Raw genomic sequence first — 25,016 nt, forward strand, 5'->3', positions numbered from 1 at the left:
CACGTCGTATCTGTATGAAGTTGAAAGCTCGCCGCTCCTTTCATCTACGCCATGTTCAGTGGGATTAAAAGGCAACTTCGCCTTTCCTTGAACAAATTCTTAATTATTTTCGATAAAACAAAATTTAATTAGCCAACAAGCCAATTAAGATCGGCGGCGGCCTTGAAGAGAGACAAAAATTCAAAAGGCATGAATTTAAATGACACGAAGTAAAAATTTAGTAAAAGTTTAAGTAGGAAGCTGAACCAAATCCCTGGGAGGCCTCACGGACAGACACTTGCACAGAAAAACACGGACAGTAACAACGGGTTAACGAATTGTACCAGCAGAGAACTTCCACCTGGCCTGATGGATGTCCTCTTTAAGAGGTGTGGAAGCGGGCTGAGGGGACGACGCCTCGGCCAAACGCTCAGAAAGTGATGCATCGCCGGCCGTGTGTCACCATGCGGCGGAGGCGGGTGTGTGTGTGTGTGTGTGTGTGTGTGAGGGGGGGGGGGGGGGGGGGGGGGGGGGGGGGGGGGGTCACCCAGATATCAGCGGCCACTGCACGGACGGGCCCAACAAGGAGCAGAGGCCGCATTAAAAAAAAAGCAGCGGCTCCGTTCACACGTGGGCGCTGCGAGCCTCAGCCTTCGACCTGCTTCCATTCTCCTTTTTAGCCGACGCGTTATTTGTGCATTTGCGGTGAATCTGCACCATGAAAGTAATGCAGCATTTTTAACAAGATCGCTTTTGCTACTGAAAGTGTGAAGTGTCTAAATCTGATGATAATGAAGGCAAGAAGTGTTAAAACTCCACATTTTGAGATGGAGTTTTAGCAGATTATTCCCGGTTCCAAGTAATTTATTTATTTATCATAACGCAGGGGAAAAAAATATAGTTTAGCCTTTGCTGTATCAACATTAACTTCCAGAAATCTTTCGAAAAGCAAACAGGAGCGATGTTTACCATAACTGCAGCCAGCATCCAAGCATCGCCCCCCGATGCGGTTGGAGGCTCTGCCCTGTGCTGTGCTGCTCCATCATGAGTCAGACCGTATATGATGTGACCTCCTCTGGAGACGCGGATAACACATCCTGTATCAATTAGACCACCAGAGAGGCTGTCTGGCTGGAGAGAAGAAGTCCATGACGCGTCTGCTGTGTGGCCATCGACCACTTCCTGCCGAGCATCCAAACAGCATTTTGAAAGAGAAAGGCAGCGATAGAAACAGTGGGGGGATTTACTGCCGGTAGGATTTACTCCTTGTTCCAATTTGCGAGAGGATTACTCATTTTTTCATCATTCCCTTATTTATTTATTCTATTTCCAAATTCATTTCTAATTCACCTGAAGCAAAACAAAATATGGAGCCAAATGCATAAATAGTGTTGGAGTGAATAGATAATGACAGCAGGTCAACTTGTGAGTGAGTCACGTCTTCACTCCTGGAAGAAAGTGATTACTGTAACACGGCGCTGACAATCACAACCAAGATAATCCCATTTCTCACACGGAGCTCAAATTGTATTATGTCACATTGTATTTTGCATTTGCTATCAGGAAGTGGATTTAGATATGCAAACTATCTGGAAAAATGTGAAATTCTAAGAGGAGGAGAAGGGAAACATGCAGCCACAGGGCTGGCATCCAGGCGTGTCACTTTGTCAAGCTGTCTGGTTTCTGAGAGAGCTCGATGGTTTCTAAGGGAGGGGAGGGGGAAAAAAAGTGTCGCAAAGGCGTGCTCTTCTCCAAGATGAACAGATGGTCGAGTCTAAGTGTGGAGATTTGTTGTATATCTCCATCCCATGTCGAGGCGCAGTGGATGTGGGCTCCTGCCTTCTCCCCCATCTTCCTCTTACAGGATAACGGATACGCGCCGCGTTTAAGCTAATGACGTGTGGGAGTTGCTTTGTGCTCCTCTCTCTTTCTTCCCCACTCTCCCACTGACACATCCTCTTGCTCGGCATTCTCCCTCAAACCCACGCTCGGAGCAGATATGTATATGCCACACAATTATGCAACACAATGGGGAGGGGGGGCGCAGAGCCTGGGCGGCAGGCTAGGAGCACAGCTGAATGGAGCGCTGCCGTCGGCTGCAGCGTCGAGGAGCGTAGTCGGGAGAACGGGTCCATGCGCCGCCGCTTCCGGAGTGAAGTGGAGACGGAGCAGGTGAGCGACACCATCCTACAGTCAGAGGCTCCGTTAGTTAATAAGCACCATGGCTCCACAAGTGCTGGATGGAAGACCAACATGCATTCATTGTCCCCAGAGGATGACCACGAGGACCATGAACCCCATACAATCCATGGCAAAATGGGTCACACATGTAAAAGGCCTCCTTTATGGGAACAACCCCCCCACATCTGTAGTCATGCGTCATGTTTCTTTTTGCTCAGTCTAGTCAACATCCTCTTGTACGTTGGGTTTTATTTTCCATTTTGTTGAACGTTTGTGTTCATATTTTACTCTTGTTGCTTTGTGTCTTCCTGCAGATGATCCATATCCTCAGATGCCACTGAGTGTTCAAACGTGACCCCTGGACTTTAGTAGATAATTCGCACCAGAGATAAAGAGAGGTTGAATCACCCAGGTGATTCGTGCCACAGATGACTCACAATGACATTGTGCTGCACAGATATAATATAAAATACTGCACTGCACAAAATGTTAAAGGTTCAGAGGGACCCACTAATAGGAAAGATTACGACCTGGGGTTTTTCCTGCTTTTTCCTACTGCCTACTGTTAAGGACTTTGTTTCATGTGTATATGATCATGCACAAAAAGAAACATTTCAGAAGCAATTTATATCTACTCACTAATGAGAAATGGCAGAAGATGCAGAGATCACGTCACTACAATGATAACTTCTTTTATCACGTGAAACATGATAAAACACATGTTGATCTACAGAAAATAGGATCAAAATAAGATCATAGTCAAAAGCTTTGTTTCTTTCTAATGTCAACCTCAGGTGCACACACACACACACACACACGCACACACACAGTTTGCAGCAGTTTAATCAAACTCAGTGTTGACTCCTCCGGTGTGCTGAGACTAAACTACTAAAGCTCAGGAGTAGCAAAAAAGTGTCCTTTTATTCTCCCTAGAAACAACTTGCTAGAAGTCACAACAACAACAACAAAAGCCAAACACCAAGTTTCTCACGCTTGCAAAGACCACAAACTGAAAAAAAAATAAATGGTGTTTGCAGTCAAGTACTGTTTTATGTGGTATTGGACTGGACTGTGTGCTCGGCTGGAACGACAGCGCATGTGATGCCTTTTGACGCATCACCTGCTGCCACAATATTCGCCCTGGCAGCCTGACAAAACACTGGCCCTCAAAGGGGGAGTCCGCGTGTCTGGCTTCAGCGTCCAGGCTCGCACCCACCCGGGCAGGGGGAGGTGGGACTCCCAACCTGAACACAACGCTCGTCTAGAAGTTGAACTAAGCCAACGGCCTGCAGGGAAACGGGCAGATAAGCTGCAGACGCCCCCAGCTGAGCAGCCCGGCCCTCCGCACCTGTGACCAGGTAAACTTTCCACAGTCATTAGCGGACACGGTGCCTGTTGTTTACTGAAGACTCCCCACAGAGGAGACTAGCTGACCCATGTCTGCAACCGGTGAGTGGTACAAATGGCAAACATCTCGTGGAGTCATTATTTATGCAGGAATGCCCTTGGGAGTCTTTGCACTTGTTTACACAGTCACGGCACAGTCCATTCATGACGGCTCCGAGTAAATGAGCCGCTTGCTACCAATTTGTCCTGGACGATGAAGCTTTGGGGCTCTACTACCCACAGCTACCTTGGGGTGTGTGTGCTGCTGTGTGTGTGTGTGTGTGTGTGTATGGGGGGGGTGGTACAGAAAAGAGGTGAACGCAGCACTGCTGCACTGTCGGCAACTGACCTGGAACTACGGACACAGGAGTCCCAAGGGTTTTTTTGGAAGCGCGGTGTCACATTTGGGAACAAATGAGGGAAGGTCGGAGTGCTTTGGACTTTCACCTCTGAAACAGTTTGGTTGCCCAGGATGGGGACAACGGTCAAAGTTAGCCAGCGCATTCCTCTTGAAAGTTGAATGGAGGTAAAGTGAGGGAAAGGTTTATTTGAATATGTAACCTGCTTCATACAGTAGTTGCCTGTTTCAGTGCAAAGCCAACGCGTGGATTACAGCTGCTCTGTGTGCTGTCGACCATGAGAACATTAACATCCCATAGTGGCTTAATTTAAATTTAAAAGAAAACAAACGCTAGGAAAAAGGCGAACTACTGGATCAGACACTGAAAAGAAAACAGCATGTTTATGAGTATATGAAACTGTCTAATGGAGCAAACAGGAGGTGTCCTGAACGAAGCCATACATCTTAAAGGAGTAATGAGAAACATAAGGAAGTCTGTGTGATGTGATGCAAATACTTATTAAGTTGGAGTTGGCACATTTATTTATCCATCAAACTAAAATACCAAAGTGTTTCCAGTAATGATTTCAACACCTCTGCAGCATCATCCATCATTTCCTCTAACCAGAGCTGAGACTTTATAGAAGTAAACCATTAGTCAGACCTAGTTCTCACTTTGTCAGGTCAGATAGAAGTATATTACTGAACACAGGACAAAGAACATGATCTGCTTTTACCTGGAACACCAACAAACTGCACAATAACACAATGCATCGTGTAAAACCTCTAAGAAACGCAGCCTGTCCTCTCGATGCTGGTTAAATCCACTCCATTGACTAAAAAGTGCTCAGCGAATTCCTCCTGCTTCCTATTGATTTATGTCAACAAGCAGCAGTGAACACAACAGCTGCGCGTGCCGCTCGCAACATGTGCCGCCGTCCTCAGCTGTTCCTCCACGCAACGCTCGCCACCGATCACTCACGGGTCTATTACGCAGGTGAAACACGGCGCGCACTGGATCGCGGCATCGCTTATGTCGAACGCGGCGTCTGGTGTTAATCTCCGGTTTTACATCTGGCGTTTGTCAGTTTAACAACCTGAAGAACGATGCGGGCCCCGTTCGGCCGCTCGTCTCTGGGCGGCTGTGGATGATTCGGCACCGCAGGGTGCCGCAGCAGAACATCCAGGCCCGGAGCCGAGTGACACGCACCTGAATGAGCCCTGAATGAGCACCGGGACAACATCTAAACTGCGCCCAAATGTTAATAACTCAAAGGAAAAGCTTCTTCACTGTGATCTATTGTGAGCTAATGGCAAACTGTGCTACAAAGGCTTAAACCTACTGTAGATTTGGCTGCAGCTGCAGGTTGACGTGCTCCCCGTTTAATTGCGGGGCAGTGAAGACGTGGCGTTGTTGTGCGTCTGCTCATTAGCTTCCATCATCATTAAAACTCAGGCCCTTTCAAGGGTTTAAAATGCAGGACGCAAATTTGCCGCGCCGAGATTTTTTAAAAAAAGGAACCGCGGACAGCGTGAGAAACACGCACAGGACCGGTGTAACAAGATTCAATTTAACGGCGAAGCCACGGAAGGCAAATGACTCCTCCTATAGTTCTCAGGTTCCGAGAGAAGAAGAGAAACGTGGAGAGGCAGAGTATTAGGCAGAGAAAGGGGGAAAGAAGTGATTGGATAATTTAACAAGCTTCCTCCTAAACCACTCCAAAAGCTCCAGAGTTTAATTGCTGGGAGGCAACATTATCCCTAGCAACACTGTGTATCTCTTGGCTGGGATTCGGTAGGTACCTGCTGTATCCACTCCCCACACAATATAGCGCCCACTGAGCCATATAATCCTCTCAGGCCCTCCTCTTCTGGAGGACCACGTTCAATCCCGGCGTGACACGGGGAAAATCTCCTCTTCTCCATTTTTTCGGCTGGCCACGCGCTTCAAATAAGCCTAATCAGTAGGCACCGTGATGTGTGCGCGGTGCAACGGGGACCCGAGGAGGGGGGCACGAAGGAGGAGTTAAATAAAAAGATGTTTGATTTGCTGCTGTGAAAATTGGGGCTACTTTCCATTCCTCCGCCGAGCTCCCTGGAGCAGCCGCGGTTTCTGTTTATGTTTAAATGTGAATCAGTCAGATGTGCTGTTGGGTTCCTGCTGAGTCATCCTATACTCCCCATCACAGAGCGCTGGGTTACTTCTGAAACGGCTGCCTCGCGGAGGAAAACAAGGAGCGACTGCGACTTTCTTCTCGACTCCTCTTTCAAGTTGCCCTTGAAAAGAAAATTACAACAACGGCTTTGATGGCGGTCTGACACGGTCCCAGATATTCTCCATATGTGCAGACACGCGATTATGATTCCAGCGACTCGGTCCGGATGCTTTTCAAATGCACGAGCGTAGCGTGAAACGTGGAAACAGTGGCTCGTTTCCACAAAATGGCAACGCGGAGAAACTGGTTGTTTCTTTGTTGTCCGTTTTTTGTAATGTAAGTCAGTGCAGCATTTACAGACGCCCAGATATCTTTTAATTAGAGGATGAGCTAAACAATGAGAAAGTACAGAGGGGCTGTACTGATTACTTATTAATTTGGCTCGTAGTTTTAACAAATTGGTTTCTTCAGTTCTTTCTGATTAAGAAAACACTGCATTTACTTTTCTTTCTGTTTCCTTTAATTTGATCCTGGAGTTGAAGTGAACAAACTGTTCTGCTTTAGGCTCTTTTGCAATAATTTTCGTCCTCTTGTTACAATTTCAACTGGATGCGGTGTTGGTATATTATACTGCAACAACATGAAATATTCAGATTAACTCAAGATTTGTACCTGCAGCATGAAGGTTTAATTGGAAAATATATGTGTGTATAAAATTTAATGAGGAAACAAGCACAGATCGATACAGTACGTACGTATGTATTAGCCAGAAGTGACCTACATACTGAAGGGGCGTATTTTTAACTACTGGTGCTCTTTCTATTATTACACACAGGATCCAGAAAAAATATTGAATGACTTTCTGTGATGATTTCTACATTTTCATATGGAGCAATTGCCAGCAATGTCAGTGCAAACTGATGGTGCACAGCAACAACAGAAACCTGAAACGCCCTTTATCCGGGGCGTCATATTGGACATTTGCTCGATAAAACCAGTTAAGTCAGGTTTGGTGAGTTGTCACCCACTACATGCACACACTAGTCTTCATTTTTACCAAGGTTTGCCGTAAATTCAATACTGAACAAATAGTATAATTACCTGTCACAACTGTTACTCGTCAGGGGTCGCGTTCTGAAGAAGAGGAATCACTTGTAGCTGCTGCGTTGTCCAGTGTCAAAGCCACAATCAGTTACTGGAAGAAAGAAGAATAAAGAATAAAGAACTAATTAAAAATTTGGTTGAAACCTATCTATTTTAACTTTAGCAGCTCTGTTTGTAGCTGTGACTTGTAGTTATAACACACATATTCAAATAGCGCAGTTGTCAGTGATAGAGTATGGTCGAGCAGATTTGGTGCATTTGGTTCTGCAGGGCAACGGTATCTGACACTGAGCCAGAACAAAATACACTGGTTGTTCACAGCAATGAAAGAACACGTCATCCGATGCAACAAAGTGGCTCGTTGATGTGTCTTAGCATATAGTAGACAGAGGTCAATGGCACAGAGGGATCTGATTACCAGGCAGCGAGTACACACCCAGTGCTCCACACTAGAATACATTCACTGAATTTCAGCTGAGTGATGTAAACCTTTGAAAAGCATTCACTGTAAAACGATACTTCAAAAAGACAGGAGAAAAAAAAAAAACATAAAAAGATCTGAAGTGTAGAAAACCTTCCAGCAGTAGAGAGGTTGCTAATGATGGGCTATGGGTTCTGTGGAGTTGGAGGCAGTTGTACCTCGCTGCCACTGCTCGCTTTCTTAAAAACGCAAAAAAAAAAAAAAAAAAAAAGGTTCAGATCCTACGCTGTCGAAGAAATACGACGCCGGGGTTGAAGGTTAGCTCGTAATCTATAACTGATGGCTGAGATCGGCCACGTTGGCATCCAGAGCTCATGAAAATTGAAACGGGCCTTGGCACAAGCACAGAATCCAACAAATCAAAACACGGGCCTGCACTCATCTGCAGTCGGGCCACGGAGGTCGCCTCTCAACATTTTTGTCAAACATTTTCTGCCTCTTTCTCTTCTTTTGCGGTCCGCGGCTCAGCTCCCACCTGCTGCTTTGTTCCCGGGGCGCCGGGCAGCATCTCGGCAGCCGCGGCCGCGGTGCCGAACGAGAGACTCTCCTATTCTTTTTTTTTATAAATACAAACACATTTGCAGAGGCGACCGGCGATTCAAGTCACATTACATAAATTGGCGGTAATGAGGCGCAGGGGACATGACGTCGCCCAAGATCCGGAGCGCGTACACGAGGACGCACATGCAAAGAGACAGGGAAGGAGGTCTGAGAGGGCGCCGCGCTGCGTGTAGAGGTCGCACACGCAACACAACGGCGATGCGCACACACTGCTGACGGGGGGAAAATATGAGGACTTCAGACGCCCTGGAAATGTATGAAGAAACGGATGCAAGGGTCATTTTACTGAGCAGCGCCATTAACATCGGTGCCCTTGTCTGAACCGGAGCTCAGATCAGTCACTCACACGCGCTCCACACACGCGCACACACACAAAGCAGCGTTTCCTCCTCTTTTTCGCCCTCGGAGAAGGAGAGGTCGACATTTTAACTGCAGTGGCGCGGAGATGGCTTCCTTTCACCTTGACGGGCATATAATGAACATTTTTCATTTTGAGCTTAGCTTCACTTACAGAGTCAGTCAGCTATTTTCTCTTTGAACCTTTTTTTTTTTTCTCCCTCCCGTTTCTGACATTTCCCTCTGTGGTTTTGCCAGAATGATCTTCACAGTAAATTTGTGCCCCTTTTAAAAGAAATAGGCTACGTTTCTGTTGATTCTTTTTTTCAAAGTGTTCATTTCCATAAAGGTCCCGGCAAAACGCAAAAAAAGGCCCATGGTGCAGCATAAAACACAAACAATATGCTAATCACACCTGTTTCAATTAGAGCGCGAGTATCCATGAAATCCATATGATTATTTACTTATTGTTTTGCATTTTGCTTCAGAGAAGAAAAAGCTGCACTTTAAAGGAATGTGACAATATTTCATTTGGTTCATGCTTATGGATGCACACGGAGGCAGTTTAGAAGTTGTTCCGCGCAGGTATAGTGAAACTAAACGGTCGGCGTGAACAAAGGGACACAAATAAAGTTCCAAATAAGCATTTTGTTCATTTCAATATCAACCGTAAACACCAAAGTCACTGGAAAGACATTCAAACTAGGCAGATTCAGAACGACAACGTGGAGACACATTATCCTGTGGCCTGGCTGCGTGGCCCGGTTCTGATCGGCTCCGCCGGCAGCCTGCCCGCTGATGGCGGAGGAAAAGCTCCAGTTTAGCTTCACTACCCGCAAAGCGAAGCCTTTTAAGTTAGCGCGTCGGCTCTAACCTTTAATTCACGCATTGTTTTCTTTTAGGCGCCCGTTGGTCGGGCGTGATGGACGCAGCCGGTTTCGGGGCTTTAGAATGAAACCGTAAGCAGAACTTTCTTCCTGCATTATGGGGACGTTGAGGGCTTGACGCTGGGGCTGTAATGCCTTGCCAAACACGGTTGTCATCCTCAGATTCAAAGTGATGGATTAGCTTTGCTACCGTCATTACGTGCACCGCAGAATCTACAAGAAGATTAGAAAAATGAAACAGTAAAGAGCAGAGCGGGAGCCGGAGTTCGCAACAAACGCGAATCAACCTCACCAAAAAACCTGTACAGGAGCTAACAAAGAGGAGTGTGTGTACTGCCCCCCCCACACACACACACACACTGACGGCCACATTCGCCCACACGTGTGGGGTGTGGGGGCTGGCACGGTGCATTCGAAGACAGCTGGTGAAAACCGGGTGTGCTCTGGCTGCGAGAAAGAGCAGATTCAGGTGACATCTGTGCCTCCTGTTGCAGTGCAATAGTAGAAACACTAAAAGTGAATTACAACATTAATGATAGTGCTCTGCAAGCTGTCGTTCCATATTACGCATCCATTATTCCTTGCATGGGTACTCAGAGGCATCGTGAAGGAATGGACCCCCCCCCACCACACACACACACACACACTCCCCACCAGCACCCCCCGCCCTCTGCACTACCACCTCTGCAAAAAAAGCCGCCTCGCTGTGAAAAGGAGCAGTTGTTAAAAGGATTGTTGGTTTATAGAGTAACACCTTCCGCCGCTATAGCATGGCACCACATGGCACGCCGCTGACTGGATGACTGATTCTCTTTCCCTCCCTTTCAATCCCTCACTTCATCTTTCAAGCACACAGCCTCCCTACCCTGACCCCCCCCCCATCCTCCTCCCCGCACACTGCTGCCGCTATTTCAGACATTTGTTTGATCTTGCCGCCCTCTGCAGCTGAATGAAATCAATCTGGGGAAGATGTCATGTGTGAGCAGAAATGATTGGCCACAAGAATAACATGTATTTGAGAACATAGAACCTCTGCCCTCTGCCTGCTGGACACACGCGTGGCTGCGTGCACCCGCAAACACGGCGCGGCCGGGGCGACGCGGCCCTGCAAGGCATCACTTAGACATCTCCGAGCTGTCACCCATCCCCAGACTTTCAATAACTTCAAATCCCCCGAAAACTTGGAGAATAAAGGCAGAGTCGATCACTCATAGCTCCCTTCACTCGGCTCCTCTCTTCAGGGAAATAACAGCCGAAGGAGAAAAACAAAGTCAGGATCCCATCCGCTACCACAGAAAAGCACCAGCATCCCCGGAGGCCGCGGGGAGAACATTTCTTTCATTATTCTGGTTAAGACACAATAAAGAAAAAGATTCATTTAAGATGATGTGACATAGACAACACACAGGTTTGGGCCGAGTCTGAGGGGAGATCAATGTTAATCAAAGGTGGATATTTTAGGACTTAAAAAGTAGACGTGAAGGATTGGAGGGAAGTGCAGAGATGCGCGGGCTTCACACCAGCAGCCCTGTTTCTATAGGAGTCTGTGCGGCGTTCTGGATCGGTGCCACGCAGGATCGGGTGGCGGGTGTTCCCTCCGCAGCGTCTCCCGAGATCATAAACAAACCGTCGGCACGTTCAACCGCAGCCCGGCGCCACTGGCTGACTGTGATTTCTTCATTCAGGAGAGAGCGCCGCAAAAATGTGTCGTACTTGAAGTGTTTTACAATTACCGGCTGATTATATCAGACGCATTAGCATATTAAAAGGAAGACTACTTGAACACAGAGATAATGACGGAGTGTTGAAAATAATTTCCCCACTCATTATCGACGGCAGACACCGAGATCTCGGGAAGGGAAATGTCGATGGATACCCGTAAACCTTTGCTGTGTAAATAACAACAATTACGCAGAAATGAGATCAGGCTGCGTTGGTGAAAAGGGAGATAATTCTAATTAAAAACTGGGGAGAACGCGTCAAGCTGTGCGTCTATCTATAGAGGTGAATTCTAATTCATTTGTGCGTGTGAAACTTTTGTGTTGTTCATAAGGTGTCACTAAAGCAAATCACTCTCCTCCTTTAATATTGATATGAGCCCACACGGCTCCTCCAGACTTCTACCCGACAGTAAAGGGGCTGGATGAAACGAACTGTACCTAATAAAAAGGGATTTTACGCTTGGAAGGAGTCAATAACCAGCAGCAAACGTGTAAACCCTTCATATATGATGTATAATATCAATAATGTCCCCGTTGGCTGGTGTGGAGCTGTTTGTCTTGTTTGATGCCGTGTCTCCGTGCTTGACATTCCACATGTACAGCTTTTGACTTATCTCCCTGACTTACTGCACGTGCTGGCGTGACGCCGGTCGTCGGGCCTTGAGAGCCGCAGCACCGGCGCCGGGCCGGACCGGGTCGGGCCGCTAACCGCTAACCTGCTGGCTTCTGCCCAAACAGACACCAACAAGCTAAAACGCTCAGCATCTGTCTGACTTCATTCAAACACATTTCTAACCAATCAGTTTAATTATTTACTGTTTTCTGCCACTTAATTAATCTTCTAATTAGCGCAAATGAAAAAGGAGCCTGTGTATTTGTGATGTGATGAAGTATTTGGCACAAAATCCTAATCCATATTCAGGAGCAATATTTAACACTAGAACTGAAATAATACATGTAGGCAGCTATTAGTGTGACTTAATTAGTTCATTTTAAACTATGTACTAAACCAAAGCAGTGGATCTGACATCTTTTTAACGTGACGGCAGTGGACAACTTGCAGTTGTTCTCACGCCGTACGTGGGATCATTTCCAGTCAAACTGCGGGTACAAGCGCTCATTGATCTCCCTGTGTCTCTGCGAGCGACTGGTGGGAGATTCCAGGCTTTAGATGTGAAATCCGGCAATAAAACACATCTTAGTGGTTCGGCGTTTCGGTTTTCATCGCTTCGTACGTGGTCGCGCGAGCGCTTCGTCTCTGAAAACGTGTGAAGGAGACTGTGAATGTCATGAAATTCATCGGGGGGTTCTGGTACATACAGGTGTCCCAGCGGCGGTTACTCGTTGTCGGCGCCTATTACAACCTCTGTGCTCCAACCGTCTTTGGCTATTTAGCCAGTTTTGCCACCTCACTGTGAAATACTTGCTCTGACAACAGTAGGTAGATTTACACCCACCGTGTTCTTTTCCTGAATTTCACCACTAGCACCACTGGTAATCAATACACACTTTTCTTGCCCTTTCCCTCCTTCGTACACACACCTCCCCGTCTGACCAAACCGGCAAATTTGTGCTCTTAATCAGCTTGCCTGCCTTGTCTCTTCACTGGAGGCTGGCGACACGCTTCCCTTCCCCCGTAATTCCCCGGCTCTCAACAGACAGGCGCGCTGATTAACATGCACGCCCAGGTAGGAGCTCCCTCCAACACAACCCCGCTGCCCATCAGGTCCACACACCATTATCCCCGCTACTCAATAGCACCCATCTCAGTGCACATCTGTCGAGCTGCCGCATCCCTGCTCCTTAATTAGCTTTACAACTTTTCCCCACTTCTGGATGGAAAATAAGGGATAAATTGTGGTCGGCCTGCAGATACAACGGGGGGGAGGGACTGTGGAAGACAAAGGGGGGAGTAGCACATATGCAGAATGCTGAGAAGAACATGAAATGGAGTGTGTGTGTGTGTGTGTGTGTGTGTGTGTGTGTGTGTGTGTGTGTGTGTGTGTGTGTGTGTGTGTGTGTGTGGTGGTGGCGGTGAAGATTGACATTAATTCCTCTCATGTCCAGGCCGGAGCATCAACAGAAACCCGTAGCCTCGACTCCTCCGGCGGCGCCAGCGTCGGCGGCCGCGGTGGCGACGGAGCTCTCGTGTTGGAGTTGGTGCTGTGGCTAATGCTAATCCGCTACGCCGCCTGACATTCCGCCGCCGCGCGACCGACGGCGGCGGCTCGAAAAGCAACCAAAGAAGAAGACAGCGAGCGGGAAGATGCATCCAATTAATATGAAATTGTCTCCAGAAGTCAATAAGGTTTTAGTTCCACTTGAGTGTGTCTAAACGCACAGAGTAAGGCTAATTATAATCCCATTGAGTATTTATACCATTTACTCTTTGCCCCAGTCATTACTACAAGCGCTAATTCTCTGACCTGTTGTCGTCTCCGGGTGCTGATGAGTTTTATGTCAGTTGCCAAAAATACTTAAGCTCCTTTCCCCAATTCCTGAAGAATCTAGGAACATGGATGAACAACGTGAAACTAATCAACGTTGCCATGGAGATGAGCATCAAACAGCATCATATAGAGTGACACCTACATAAATACATTCCAATCCAGAGGGGCAGAGGTTGTAGCGCAGGAAGAAACAATGAGCTATTTTTGAAAATCTGCTATTCTACATAGAGGGTCGCTTCATTAGAACTACCCACTGCGTGTATAACCTTCTGCAGGCCTCCTACCAACCGTCTCCAGCATTAGAAATACTAATCTCCTATGTGTATTTCACCCTCCATCCTTCCTTCCATCCAGCAATTATGCCCCCCGCCATCAAAAGCCATCAAAACAGTAATTTCACTTTTTCACAGGCAGGCTTTTCACATTTCCTTCCGTGAAAGGCCTGAATCATTCCCTTATCTCCATGGCTATTACACAGTGTGCATGAGAGTGAAAACAATGGGCTTGACGTGATGAGATCACGGCACTCCATTTCTCCAAGGCCACACCGATAGACACAAAGACAATCCACCGGCAGCAAGGAGGATGGGGACGGTGAGGCCTGGAGGATTTCTCGGTCTCTGAGTCCAGGGCTGTGAGGCAGGTCAACCCCAGTAATGAGAGAGGGAAGACGGAGGAGTGGATGAGGAGGGGAGGAAGGGAGGATGTAACAGCAGCGGTGAAGGGTCTCACAGCCTCAGTGGAGGCCTCTGATGTCCCGAAGCCAAGGTCAGTGACTGGAACTCAACTCGAACCTTTCATTCCTGCCTGTGTACAGAAACTCTCCGAGGATTGAGCGCGGAGTTGCTCGTGTGACGGTTTGGTGGGTGTCTTGCAGAGACAGAGGGAGAAGGAAGGAGTGCTCCAGTGAAGAGGATATGGCAGAGTGAAGTGACAGGCCGGAGGAGAGAGGAGGAGGCTGGAGTTGCAGGAAGAGACAGCTCACTAGTGACTAAAGCAGCAGGTCTGAGATCCAAAGTGATTCCGCTCACTCTGTTGCCTGTTCTTTCTTCTGGCACCAGCAATCTAAATTTTGTTCTTCTGTCTCAACCAGTCAACACGCGGCGCTTCGTTTCAAAGGCCGTGGAAAAGTTTCCATTAAGAAGTTACTTTGAGAAAGCGAGTTCATGCCTTTCTAGCTGCTGAATGTTTTCTCTAACCTTAGATTGAAAACGTCTGTACATTTCAACCAGCTCAGAAAAGCGTCTCGACTTCTTCCTTCCTTGTTGAATATGAAAGCGTTTTAATAGCCGGAAGAAATAAAAACAGTCTGCGAACACTGAATAATGTCTGGCTCGACTGCAGTCGTGCAGCAACGTGTGCTTTTCTCCCTTTAACGCTGCTAATTGCCTAAAATGCTTGATCTCTTTCAAGAGTCAGTCAAAAAGGTTCAGGAACCGGTGCCGTAGGGTCAACTGGGTTTCAGTCTCGGGTCAAATCGGGTGACAAATAATAAATAACGTTAAATGAATGGAACCTGAGTCTGTACGTGTACATGCTGCATAAAATCCAAACCCAGAGATTCCGCTGTGGCACCGATGAGATGTGATCTGATTCCTGGACATATCTCCCAGTCTCCGTTTCCATTACTCCTGTTCCTGCGTCTTTAATGCCTTGTGAGCCATTCGTATGCACGCACGCACGCACGCACGCACGCACGCACGCACGCACGCACGCACGCACGCACGCACGCACGCACGCACGCACGCACGCACGCACGCACGCACGCACGCACGCACGCACACACACACACACACACACACACACACACACACACACACACACACACACACACACACACACACACACACACACACACACACACACACACACACACTCCCTCTATCTCTCACTCCATCTCGCTTCCTCTTTTTCTCATTGGAGAGGAGGAATCGGGTGGGGTGGAATGATCGTGTTAGGGGGTTCACAGAAGACTGACTGTTTATTATTGTCTTCGGCCCACTTAACTCTGACAGTAACAGAATGAGATGGGGAGAGAAGCGAGTGCCATTAATCACGTTGTCGGGAAGGGCCTGAGCCGAGCGGAGACGCGTCCATATCGCATGTGCCTGGGAGAGGAACACAAAGTGATTTTCAGGCTAGTCGGCCTCGCGGCGCCGCTGTGCAGCCTCCAGGTTCGGGCTGCTGGCGGATGAAGCGCGCGGGGGGGAAGAAGTGGGCGGCTTTTCACAGCGAATCTTCTTCAAATGTTCTGACACGTTGCACCTACAGCCACCCCCTGTTACCAGCAAAACCTAAACAAGGATCATCGCTATTTAAAAACCCCAAACGTCTCCTGCAGGAAGTCAGCGTGTCACCGGAGGAGGAAAGTAGCTGGTGCTTCCAGTCCAAACTTCATGGCTGCACTGCGGCGCGAGCGTGAGATTAGCTTGATTAAACTGGGGCGGACGCCTTTTCCTCCTAAAAGCACCCCACTAGCGAAAGGCGCAGTCGTCTCAGGCGGCGGCGGCAGCCTGTCAGCCGGAGCCCGGGCGCCGGTGCCACCTGGCTGATTGACAGCTGTGTCTCGTAAGTCTCCCCCACCATAGCAGCGCCAGCCACACACCTTCCTCCGCTATCAGTGACACCCAGATGTGCTACAGCAGCTGTCTCCCAGATTATTCCTCCGCTTCTCGCAGCCACCATCTACATAGACAGCCATCTAAATATTTAATGGTGCCAGAAGGCAGTGCCGCGTCGCACACTTGAACCTGGGAAATACAGTTATCTCCAAGTGAAAAAGATCCACTGTGAGAGATGAAAGGAGAGGACGGAGGGAGGAAGGGTGAAAGGCTGGGGGGTCAAGACTGGGCCTGGCTAAGTTGAGTTACAGGTAAAAACCCAAGATGACAGTATATGCCACAATTTTTTGGACAAATGACAGCAGTGCAGGAATAGATGACAGGCTGCGTTTTGGATATACCCTGAGGACAACCTCACCTGACATCAAATGTGTAACAAGGCAGACAAGACCATTCTGATTCGCTGCCGTAGCTTCAGGGAGAGACACAGGCCCCCTTCAATGTGACATTGCTAACCATGATGCAAAAATTACATTGTGTCTATATGGACGTCCGTCTTTCTGTCTCGCTCCTCAGCTGGGCTATTTTCACATGCACGTGCGTGCTCATCCGAGTGTGTCATCACTGACAGCTGATCAGAATACACAGCGCCTGGGTGCTTTCTGTAATTTGGACTCTTTTTTTTCTCCCCTCTTTTTTTGTGTGTGTGTGTGTTTTTTTTTTTTTCAAGCCTTGGCTCATTCCCAAGCAACAGATTGCTGCTGTCGCTGGAGTAGCGCCTCACAGATGGAGCAGCATCACTTCCTGAGGAGCCTGACAGGATCAATCCAGGAGCTCATTCGCTCGCAGTCAATTAAGCCATGTTAGTTTTGACAGGAGCCACGGGCGAAATAACAGCCGTCACTGTCTGGGAGGAAAATATTGTGACCAAACACAAAAATGCACTTGTTTACTGGAGGGGGGACTGACTTTGCAGAGAGAAGGGCTGCTGGCTGCATGGAGCCTTTGCAGGAGCTCAGGCAGACACGGCGGAGCGCGGCGCTTGAACCGCAGCGACAGTCAAAGACTTTAATTTGTTTGAAAGTAGAAAGAGCAGTGGGAGATCTAATGAATTCCACAATGAGGGCTAATCATGACCTTCATTGTTTGTGATAGCACATTCAGTCCATCTGTCCAAACCCCGTCTCTGCCTTTCTTACTCAGCCAAGTGTGTCCCCCTGTATTCCAACCAGTAGGTGTCATATAGGTTGTTTAGAAATGTTGCTAAAATCCCTCCTCTGATTCGTAGGAGGCCAAATTATTTTGAAGTGAATAATGGAATATAGGGAAATAAAGGGACCCAGGAATCGGTACCACCCACTGAGAGGAGAGGTGGAGCGCGTCTCTTTGAACCTATTGGAAGGAGAGTGAAACTCTTTGATTAGGACATGTAGGTAGGTAGCTGTGGGCGATGGACTGAAAACACTTGGCATCTGCTTGCAAGTCTCCACACACCCGAGGTGAGGGACACACACAGCAACACACACGCGCTTTTCCCTGGCTGAGCTCGGCTTTACCCTGGGCATCATTACAGACACTACACATCCCTCCTTTGAAGGGTTATCAAGGCTCCTCATTAAAGATGTCCCTGGCTTTCTTAGTGATGTGGGCCTCCACAGGGCGTAATATACCCCCTTTAATTAGTTTGCAAACTCATTAGTGTGTGCCGGGCAATTAAATGTCCTTCCTTCAGAATAGTTTACAACAGGACAAAGGGATCCCAGGGGCTGTCAAGGAACTAGGGCTTACAGCCAAGACAACTGTCCCTTCTGCAGGGGACCGTCATTAGGGAGTCGCATTCCCCCGATCAGCCCTCGCCTGCTCCGCTGTGCTGAGGGACAGGCTACTTCTGCCTGTTTATTGGTTTTGTGGTGTTAGTTACTGGTGTTAGTCAATGAAATGGGCATTTTTACAACCCTACAAATACTCCACTGGTACCGCCATTAAAGCTGAACTTAACGCCCCCACTTACTCACCGGCAGAAGCGTTTCATTACATATATTAAATGCTGGATATTTTAAATGGAACGGGTGCATTTTGTAAGCAGATGAACAAACAGGTGATTAACATTCCACATGTTGCATCGCAGCAGTTAGAGTGTTTCCTGCAAGTTTGACTGACACAAGCAGATCAAAACCTTCCCAGATAATGCATTTTGCCGTGCGCTGATCACTGCTACGCAGCTGTTTTAATGGTGGTGCATTTCATTCCCCACAGAAACGTAATTTTGCTTTTGATGTATTTGCATAAAAACACATTTGAGGAACAGTTGGATGACAATGACCAGACTTATGGGCCTGGTTAAGCGGCTCACTCATCACTTGACGACACCGCACTGACTGATGAAAACATTGCTGACTTTAATGCACTGTTTATCCGCTTAAACATATGTTTGATGGTAACTGGTTTTCTGTGGATGAAAACACTCCAAACATCTGTTCTGAGAACTTTTGGACTTTTCATTTGTCTTTTTTGTTTAATTATTTCAACTGTGTGCATCGTCGGCCTCATACACCTCACTCACACGCGTCTGCAACTCTGACAACTGCCAAAGAGCTGTAAAAGAACCAAGCAAACAGGTTTCATGCGGTGATCTCATGCTGGCGTAACCTAAAAATCGCAAAAATCAAAAGATAAAAACGCAACAGCCATGTTACTGACACGAAGGCCTGAGAGTAAAAAGGCAGTGCTTTATTTTAAAGGAGGGTAAAACATAATCAGCTTTATAGATTCATATTTGGTTTAGCATGTGAGGTTCACAGCTCTGTGCTCTCTCTGATTCTAGGCCCAGAGGAGCCCAGGGCATATTCCAATGCACTGTGATTCTCTATAAATCCAGCCAGCATGAAATCTCAAGGAGCTAACGTTGAGAAGGGAGCCAATCTGCCTGTTTACACCATCTCATCTTACACAGAAGCCTTGGCGCCCGCCCCGCGTCCCCCCAGCCCCCCCTCCCTCAATATGTTTGCAGAAGTGTTCATGCTGAACAAAGTGATTGTATCATCTGGGCCTACTCTTCCATTTGTGTTGCTGCTTCTCCTGAAACCAGTTTCAAGCTGTGTCACCCCCAACTCAGGCAAAGTTTGAAAAATGGAAGAAGGGAACCATGCAAAGTGGACATATTCTCCAGCCTGCCGTAAAATAACCAGGGGATGGACCATTAGCCATTTGCCGCTACCGACAGAGTCGCAGATCTCGCATCTGCACAAACAGAAGGTCACAAGAAACTGGGAAAAAAAAACTGACAAAGACGGGAAAATATGTTAAAAACTAACTTTTCAAATCATTGTCTAATTTTCAGTGGATTAACTTATAAGTGACACGTCTAAACACGTTTTATTTTGACCGCCAGAACGTACAGTCAATAATCGGGCTCCGTGACGACTTGACTAAAATGTCAGCTCCGCCTCCCTCTCCCCGATGTTAGCCCACCGTTAGCGAGGAGCAGGCTGGACTAGACATGTTCCACCACTTTTCCAAAGCACAAACCAGTCAATTTGTCATCCAGTGAAGAGGTTGAACCTTTAATTAAAGTGGAGAGCTGCCACCATCAGGGCCCAGCTAAATGTCACATGATAAATAACGGCAGAAGATCTGAAAAGCTCCTTTGGAGTTTCCTTCACTCGGGGGGATAAAAGGCCACACACATTACAGGGTAACTGCATATCAATATGTTAAATAGGTTCAATTGTATAAATTGATTAAATGACCCAATTGCGAAGCAGCCATGCTTCAAAGACCCTGTTGTTTGAGCCGTGAATGTTGACAATGTCACGAAGGCTGACTATTAATGGAAACCAAGCAGGGAGAATGTGGCGCTGAGTGACATTATTAAAGCAGATGATGAGTTTCTGAGCAGATCATTCAGTGAATGCAATCGATATCGCTGTGTCTAAACGCTCAGGCAGAAATTACACTTCAAGGCATATTGCCCGGGGTAAAATGACACTGCCATGAAAATGCATTGCTATGGACACTATTAAAAACAATTGGCTAATTACATCCAGGAGAAGCCGGGCTTCTTTATTGGTCCTTCACATTTGCCGTGAAGAAAACCGCATCATGCAGAAGCCCCGATGTAGGCTTGAATATGATCTGTGCATAAATATAGTGCAGCGGCAAAGACATTGTCTGACTGCTGTTTCCAAAATGTCCAATAGTCTGTTGTATTTTACCAAGAACCAACCTGAAGACGCATCGACCCCCCTCCCCCTCCAGTCCACTCTGCATCAGCATACATTTGCAAAATTGCTTCATTTCACTCTGCTTATTAGAAGGCAGCTTAATCTTGACCCTTCAAATCTCCAAAATTATCGCCCTGTCTCTTGTCTTCTCTTCCTCTCGGAAACCCTTGAATGTGCTGTCAATTCCACTAAATTCTGCTCTCATCTCCCAGCACTTGATCCCCTAATCTTGCTTTTGTGTCACTCACTCGACAGAAAGTCTCCCTCTGCAACCGGGCGTTGAAATGCATGACGCGCCACCATGCCTGTCTATTTTAGACAACAGCGACGTTGACCTGCGGCTTATTGTGGTCGTTAGATCCCCCAATGCATTCAATACAAGTCGACTGAGAGCAAACTTAAACGCTTCTTCCTTCAACATCTGCTTAAGAATATTAGAGTAAGATTGACTCTGTATGTTTAGGCAAGTTGAAGCTGTTAGTTGAGATTACTGTAGGTAACCAAATTATTTGATTTAATTACTTCCAAAAAATTGGTAACATGCTCAGAGTGGCTCAAAATAACCATATGTGGGACATGAATGTCTCCAGAGACGAGCTGCTAATATGGGGTTGTCCTTCATAACATATCAGGTATATAACTGTATAAGGCAGTTTCCTCTCAGATTCATGTCTTACTGATAATAAATGCTGCGAACACACAAACACAGATTTTAAAGTGAATGTTTGGAAGGTTGTCGAATAAATGAAACTTGCATGAGCTTCTACCTCTAATTATGTTGTCAGAATCTGATCTTTTTCAGCCGCATCTTAATCAACTGATACAAATATTGTACCAATTCAAGCCTCATTGGTGTACTTAATCTAGCTCATTTTCTAATCTACCTAATAATTCATTTGTTCAGTGATTAATTACACCCATTTATGTCATGTGGAAACATTTGTTTTTAATTGTGCATGTCAAACGGATTTTCCAGGCGTCCCATTTGTGCTCGCGCTGGGTGTTTGGAGGCTTGGTCACCGCGGGGGTACCTACATTTAGTTTCCCCCTCCTCGACTCCCCCACGTCCGCCAGCGATCGGCTTCTCCGCCATTGCGCCATGTGTGGCATCACAGTTAATTACTCAAGAGAAATTGGCTGAAGACGGCGCGTAACAGCAGGTGAGGAGCTCCAGCCCAGAGCTAAACCAACACTAACCGGTCAAGCTCAGCTGCCCCCGCTCCTCCACTGGCTGAGGCGCGCAGGATGGGCTCGTTCACGCTGCTTGGCCTTCATTACAGATCAGGGAAGGTGCAATTAGTAGCAACCCCCCCACCGGTTCATAATTACCTTAAGACACCCACTTAAACAGAGAACCTTATAAATCAGCTCCCGTTGCCCATCACAGCCCTGGACGCTACATTATGCCAACAGATGTCAGCTGCAGCCATGGATAGTCCCCTTGGTGGCAGTGACAGCCAACAACACTACAAGCTGGTCTAATGAATAAGAATGGCCTTTAGGTTTGGCTTTACACAGTGTTGTGCCTCAGCTTTACGGCTATATTTCTGGTGAATTGAGAAATAAGGAGAAAAAGGGAAAGAGGGCAGAGAACAAAAGGTCAATTAAGAGTTGCTGAAATGCAACAGATTACAGTTTGGCCGACGTTATCGCGGTGCCGGTGACATTTATGCATTTCTTTGCCGACATGATAATTCCAATTTACAGACGCAAAAGGTGGGAGGGCACAAACAGACACCCTTTGCCGCAGACTAATTGTTGGAGAGAGATGCCTTTTAGCGGATCAGGGGGACATCTGCATAGGTTAGCATCCGGAGGCGCTGCTACATAAACGCTGTTTGCAGACAGACGAGACGAACGCTTTCATCATGTTGAACTGCGTGGCAGTATTTTTGGGTTTGAGTAGCGTGGAAATGCAACAAAGTAAACTACGTATAATACAGACAAAGCCCCCTAACACAAACCCGAGCAGTCAGCGCGTCTCATGAGGGATCACAGAAGATCCTTTAACTCGGAGAAGCTGGCACCGGCTACAGTATCAGGACAAAATGGCAATGAAACAATCACTGGTGCACGTTAGAGCTGCTGTAAACTAACGCATGTGAGGGGTCATGCATTTACTTTGTGAACAACAACCATCACATCTGTTGAAGCAAAGCTGGAGACGGAGGCTGATAAAGACAGAGGAGTTGAGCAGGGATGTTATTGCAGGCCCTGGATCTGAATCTCTCAACGCATTGAAGCCCCTATTGTGGAGGCGAACTCCAACCTCGCCTCATTTACGGCTGCTCCAAGGAAACATATTGCTGGAGTACCTGCAGTAAAAGAATATAACCCACTAGACTGTGTGGAAAATCAACACCGCCATAATGATGAATCTCTCTCTCTAAAAATAAACCTGAATGAATCTCTGAGGTTTAATGAACAGAGTTTATGCATAGGGAATTTATCTTATTGGATAGATGAATACATTTTCAAGGGAGGCATACTGACAAGAAATAAATGTCTTTTCAAACAGTAAAGAGGCCTCATATCTTCCTCTGAGAGAAATTCATTCAGAAATGAAAAAAAAATTGCTTTAGCATCTCGGTTTCAAGTCAGACTCGCACGAGGAAAAAGGAGCAACAATGCCGGCATGAGACATCATTCGCTATATTTATATGCTCTGCTGCCGAGTAACAGCTCAGTGCAATAAGCCCGGCTTCATCTAGCAGTGTGTGTTTGTGTGTGTGTGTGTGTGTGTGTGTGTGTGTGTGTGTGTGACTATTTTTTCTAGAGTGAAATTTTGGACATTTATATGCTTCATTCATGTTTTGGTCACTTCTCTGTTCTTTACAACATGGAGAGCCGGTGGAGGAAACATTGGATGGATCTGACCACCAACTGAACATCAGAAGGTCAAAACAATCCGTTACTAACTTCTATGTAAATGTTTCATTTAATCTTCTATTACAGGCTGGTCTTTCTGTGTGTTTTGCTCAATAATCATTTCACATGTCTAGCGTTTTGCTCTCCGGTGTGAATAGACCTGACTCCAGACTTTGAAGCTGCTACTGCCACAGCTGGTTTCTCATAATTGACTTGTTTGTTCTCTGGTCAGGAAGATGTGTACGCTGTAGTTCAGGGTGCTTTGATCCCTGTAAAATCACCTTTTATATGGCCTCACTTGTTGCAGATTAAGCGGTTGAAATGGCAGAATGAAAAGTTTGAACCATCGTAAACTTGGAATCCAGTGGAAAATAGCCGGGTGGCAGCTGCTTCCCTTTCCAGCACTGCTACGCTACATGTAGACTGACAATAATGCAGGTGGCGGCAACCACTTGCTGTCCGAAAGCACTTTTTGTTTACTCTTATGGGTCATGGTCTTTTGTTTGGGGTATTTTCCTTCCCTAGACCTTTTTTTAAACAGACTCTCATTTGCTTCCCAGGTGAGAAATTCATTTCTCTCTTTCAAGAAAGCTGTATAGCTTTGGTACATGTTTTCTAATGAGTAAACAACTATAATTCCATATGTGCACGGTTGCACTACTGTATCCAAACAATTTTTAGATTTGTATTTTATTTCTTTTGATTGGTTGAAGCATCTTCATTTTATCCAGAAGGTAAAAAAATGTCTTGTTTGCTGCTGTATGAGACAGTGCTTTATAAGTAACACCACTAGATCAATAACTTAATATAGACAACATATTTCTTTGTCAAACGCACTGAGCTTGTCTTTAAGCCTTAACTCACATTTGACTTATTGCCAACAGTAAAATAAAACTCATCAGGGCACTAACGTGGAAGGAAAACCTCATAAGCATCCAGTCATTGGTGCAAAATCTGTGAACACACGTGAAGGCGACCATCTCATCTGCAGAGGTTTTTCATTCTGACGGTCTTGAAAAATACTTAATGTCAAAAAGAGTAATTAGCGTTTGAGGCCTTGGCAGCAAACATTACAATGTTGAGAGATGCTTGAACATGAGCACATCAGGCTGAGTCAGTTCAGCTGCTGAACACCAACAAAAAATATCTGTATCCATCAGTCTGTGAGATTTTTATGGTTTTCATGTTTTCCTTTTTTACCTTAAACTCCTTAAATATTGTATGTGAATTTCTTTAATAACCCATTTATATTCTAATTGATGATTAACTAATGTCCAGACGTGGAAAATGAAAATATTACTTTTTTACAGTACACTTTTCTGTGTAATTCAGTAATTAAATATTAAAGCTTGGTTTAAAATAATGTCATTTTTCATATTGTCTGCGACCATTAGGTCGACGCCCAGTGGACCAGACGCTGGTGGACACACAGCGCTGTTGTTGACCCACTGTATGAAGATTACAAACCAGAGCGTCACTTTATAGAGTGCGTCCTCTGAAGTAAACACTCTCCTCTACTGAAAACATTAGGACAGGCCACATAAAACATCCCCATGTAAAGCTGGAGGAGCAAACAAAGCTGGGATCACATTCATGCACAACTGCCTTCTGCTTTTCAAGGGGTTGTAAAAACGACAGCGATTAGGGTCAAACACAACTCCACGCGTCTTAACCTGCTTTATTTCCCCCGTTCTACATTATTCTGTCAGCGAGCGTCATTTAGCCGCTGCCTGTTAGGAGGCACACGCTTCAACGGTCACACGTTTTCAAATGAAAGCAAAG

The 25,016-nt window shown here is 46.5% G+C and overlaps 1 protein-coding gene across 6 annotated transcripts in view; it reads right to left on the bottom strand.

The window, feature by feature from the left end:
* Positions 1–25,016, bottom strand: part of LOC114861132 (RNA binding protein fox-1 homolog 3-like) — a 379,746-nt gene that overhangs the window by 237,422 nt on the left and 117,308 nt on the right. For all 6 annotated transcript variants that reach the window (XM_055510625.1, XM_055510624.1, XM_029160160.3 and 3 more), the window contains exon 5: positions 7,144–7,237. The gene's annotated coding sequence lies outside the window, so the exon portion shown is untranslated. The remainder of the gene's footprint in view (positions 1–7,143; positions 7,238–25,016) is intronic.

This window comes from Betta splendens, chromosome 8 (assembly GCF_900634795.4).
Source record: "Betta splendens chromosome 8, fBetSpl5.4, whole genome shotgun sequence".
Classification (NCBI taxonomy): Eukaryota; Metazoa; Chordata; class Actinopteri; order Anabantiformes; family Osphronemidae; genus Betta; species Betta splendens.